At 33.5% G+C, this 5,000-nt stretch overlaps 1 protein-coding gene across 1 annotated transcript in view; it reads right to left on the bottom strand.

Moving 5' to 3' along the window:
- Positions 1-5,000, bottom strand: part of LOC143022053 (uncharacterized) — a 736,903-nt gene that overhangs the window by 128,478 nt on the left and 603,425 nt on the right. The window lies entirely within an intron of this gene.

The raw sequence follows: 5,000 nt of genomic DNA, 5'->3' as shown, positions 1-5,000 counted from the left end.
ACATATTCTTTCATGTAGACTAATCTAAAACATAAAAGTGAATAAACGAAACCTATAAAAATAAAAAATTAATCAATAAATCTATGAACTAACTACTGTCTTTCATTCGGTTACCTTAATAAATATCTCTTAAGTATACTATACCTAGAATACTTATTATTTAGCACCCTACAGTGGGGGACAAATATGAAAAGGCAACTAATTATGGTATAGCGAGGGAACTAAGAAGCTCATCTTTTCATAATTTAATGTTGCGAACATATGGAGCAAAATATTACGCTTCGTCGTCTCAGCCACCTACTTTATCATTAGGCGGATTAATATCTGCCTGTCTATCTATCTGTGTCTTTCTCTCTCTCTATCACACACACATGGAAGCTGAAAAGATATATATATATATGTATATATATATATATATATACATATATTTGTGTATGTATATATATATATATATATATATATATATATATATATATCAGGGCTTCATTCATATAATGATAAATGTTGGGTTGAATGTGTCAGTTATCTTTATGGTCAACAGTCCTAGGGAGTGAACCCTCACAAGAACGACAAACTTCCTGTGGTCTACCATTACATATTTATCCATCTTCGTTCGTCCTACAAAACAAGACTGTCATATATATATGTGTGTGTTTATATTATATATATATGTATATATATATATATATATATATATATATATATATCTATATACATATATATGTATACATGTATATAGTATACATATATATATATATATTACATACACATACATATATATATATATATATATATATATACATATATATATATATTATATATATATACATATATATATATATGTATATATATATATACATATGTATATATATTGTATACATATATATATATATAGATATATATATATATATATATACAAAAGGAAAAAAATAAAGTGGGATTGTTTATAGTAAAAGTTGAAAACAGTGACATGAAAAGTAGAAGATTTGTAGTAATATATGTGCCCCCAAAAACACAGCCTTGGACAGTGATCATTTTAAAATTTTGGAGGACACAAAGCATGCATTAATTGAATTACAAAAAGAAGGAGGAAACATAGTAATTATGGGTGTTTTTAACTCAAAAGAAATATATGGGGAACAAATGACAGTGAAAGGTGGAGAAGACCTTTGGGGAAATATACTACCGGAAATGACCACTGAGTACAATAACACCACAATTTCCTCCACTTGCAACTCCACCCCGTCCTCAACCAAAATCACCACCTCCACCACCCCTACCACCACCATCCCTACCACCACTACTACCACCACCACGCCCCCCACTTCCACGACCACCAACCCTTTCAACACACACACCCCACCACCACCACCAACTCCACAAGCTTCTTGTGACCTCTTTTCATCCCCTGAACCGAATGAAATAGTCTCGGGTTTGCCATAACAAAAACTGCAAAGGGACACGCCCATTACTGGTGAGGATTAACTGTGCGAGCGAATGTTCAATTACATGGTTATTACTACTTCAAAACAAGTTTTGTTCGTGATAATACGAAGTTTAGGAAGACAGGAGATTAGTCGCTGTATCAAGGGAAAAAGTTTCTGTAGTCGCCGACTTTTTTTAATTTTATTATTATCATCATTATCATTATCGTTATTATCATTATTATTATTATTATTATTATTATTATTATTATTATTATTATTATTATTATTATTATTATTATTATTATTATTATTATTATTATTATTATTATTATTATTATTATTATTATTATTATTATTATTATCATTATTATTATTATTATTATTATTATTATTATTATTATTATTATTATTATTATTATTATTATTATTATTATTATTATTATTATTATTATTATTATTATTATTATTATTATTATTATTATTATTATTATTATTATTATTATTATTATTATTATTATTATTATTATTATTATTATTATTATTATTATTATTATTATTATTATTATTATTATTATTATTATTATTATTATTATTATTATTATTATTATTATTATTATTTATTATTATTATTATTATTATCATTATTATTATTATTATTATTATTATTATTATTATTATTATTATTATTATTATTATTATTATTATTATTATTATTATTATTTTATTATTATTATTAATATCATTATTATTATTATTATTATTATTATATTATTATTATTATTATTATTATTATTATTATTATTATTATTATTATTATTATTATTATTATTATTATTATTATTATTATTATTATTATTATTATTATTATTATTATTATTATTATTATTATAATAATAATATGTTTAATTTTAGGGATAGAATTAAGGTCAAAATTAAGGATAAAGTTAATATTAGGATAGGGATAATGGTTAGGTTTATATTTGGGTTTGAATTCATGAATAGGATTAGGATTGGGATTAGGATTAGAATTAGGAGTAGCACTAGGGTTGACAGGAAGGCACTGTGGAAGGTACTGCAGATATATAGGATAGGAGGAAAGCTGTTAAAAGCAGTCAAGAGTTTTTAAGAGAGTAGTAGAGCTTGTGTTAGGATTAAAAATGGAGAAAGTGAATGGTCTGAGGTAAAGATGGGACTTTGTCAGGGATGTGTTATGTCGCCCTGGCTGTTCAATCTTTACATGGATGGGGTGGTGCGAGAGGTGAATGCAAGGGTAGTAGGTCAGGGGTTGGAGATGTTTAAAGAAAATGGAGAAAAGTGGTAGGTGAGCCAGTTGTTGTTTGCTGATGACAATGCGCTTGTATCAGGATCAGAGGAGGGATTGAGGAAGTTGGTGACAGAGTTTGAGAAGGTATGTGAAAGAAGGAATCTGAAGATAAATGTGGGCAAAAGTAAGGTGATGAGATGTACAAGGGGAGAGAGTGACAGCAGGATGAAAGTGAGCATTAAGGCTGATAGACTGGAGGAAGTGGATAGTTTTAGATATTTGGCTGCGAATATGACAGGAAAGGGAGGAGTGGGGGTGGAGGTAGAATGCAAATTTAGAGAAGCGAGTAAATCCCTTGGTGGATTGAAAAGTGTAATGAGAAATAGACATTTCGGAATGGATGCTAAGAGGAGGTTATATGAAGGAGTGATTGTGCCAACAGCAATGTACGGGGCAGAAACATGGAACATAAGAGAAGAAGAGAGAAGGAGTTTAAATGTGTTTGAGATGAGGTGTCTGAGAAGTATGATAGGGGATACTAGGCTGGATAGAGTGAGAAATGAGGAGGTGAGGAGGAGAACAGGGGTGGAGAGGGGGTTGGGTAGGTTTGATGAAAGAGGATTAGGATGGTTTAGACACATGGAAAGAATGAGTGAAGGAAGATTAGTTAAAGAAGTGTGGAAGGCAGAAGTGGAAGGAGTAAATATGAGGGGGCGTCCTAGGATGAGATGGATGGATGGGGTGAAAGGGGCTTTACAAAACAGAGAAATGTCTGTGGAGGAAGGACAAGAGAGGACAGAAGATAGGGGTGAATGGAGAGGGGATGTGTATAGATGAATCTGTGATGCATGAGGGGACGGAGAGGGGGTTCGTCGAATTTATGAAGCGGCCTTGCTGTGGATGTGCTATGTCTTGCGACACTGCTTCTGACCCAGGGTAGTGGACAGGATGCAGGGATGATCCGACATCCAGGAGGTGCCAAGATATGAGGGAGGGTAGAGGGTGGAGGGGAGAGGAATATATAGGAAATGAAATGGGTGGGATGGTGTCTATGCCTTTTCTTTTTGGCTACCCCCCATGTAGGGGGGAAAAAGCCTTTGGTATATGGATGGACTACAAGCAAATCAGGATAAGGATGAAGGTTAGGATGAGAATTAGAGAAAGGATTAGTTCAGAATGATTAAGATAAGATCAATTTTAGTGTTTGAGTTAGAGATAGAGTTAGGTTTGGATTAGGATTAGGAATAGGAATAGGACTATGATTAAGATTAGGCTTGTATTACAACTACGATCATGATTTTTATCATCATGAAAAATAAATTATAAAGCCCCCTTTACCCCACCCATCCATCTCATCCTAGGACGCCCCCTCATATTCACTCCCTCCACATCTACCTTCCATACCTCTCTTACTAGTCTTTCTTCACTCATTCTTTCCATGTGTCCAAATCATCCTAATACTCTTTCATCCACCCTATCTCCCAACTCCCTCACCACCCCTGTTCTCCTCCTCACCTCCTCATTTCTCATTCTATCCAGCCTAGTAACCCCCATCATACTTCTCAGACACCTCATCTCAAACACATTCAAACTCCTCTCTTCCTCTCTTATGTTCCATGTTTCTGCCCCATACAGTGCTGTTGGTATAATCACTCCTTCATATAATCTCCTCCTAGCCTCCATTCCCAAATGTCTATTCCTCATTACACTTTTTAACCCACCAAGGTATTTACTCGCTTCTCTCAATCTACATTCTACCTCCACCTCCACTCCACCCTTTCCTGCCACATTCGCACCCAAGTTTCTAAAACTATCCACTTGCTCCAGTCACTCTCCCTTAATGCTCACTTCCAGTCTGATGCTACTTTCACCCCATGTACATCTCATCGCCTTACTTTTACCCATATTTATCTTCAACTTTCTTTTTTCACACACTCTCCCAAGCTCTGTCACCAACTTCCTCAATCCCTCCTCTGATCCTGCTACAAGCGCAATGTCGTCCGCAAACAACAGCTGGCTCACCTCCCACTTTTCTCCATTTTCTTTAAACATCACCAATACCTGACCCAGCACCCTTGCACTTACCTCTCGCACCACCCCATCCATGTATAAGTTCAATAGCCAGGGCGACATAACACATCCCTGACAAAGTCACACCTTTACCTCGAACCACTCACTCTCTCCATCTCTAATCCTGACACATGCTCTACTACTCTCGTAAAAACTTTTGATAGCTCCTAGAAGCTTTCCTCCTATCCATACATAGAGATAAACACATGAGTAAATAAATATATAAATAAATAAATAAA

Source organism: Oratosquilla oratoria, chromosome 43, assembly GCF_046742065.1.
Source record: "Oratosquilla oratoria isolate Oo_2021 chromosome 43, ASM4674206v1, whole genome shotgun sequence".
Taxonomy (NCBI): Eukaryota; Metazoa; Arthropoda; class Malacostraca; order Stomatopoda; family Squillidae; genus Oratosquilla; species Oratosquilla oratoria.
The sequence above is the reverse complement of the archived record's forward strand: the minus strand, read 5'-3'. Positions and strand labels throughout refer to the sequence as shown.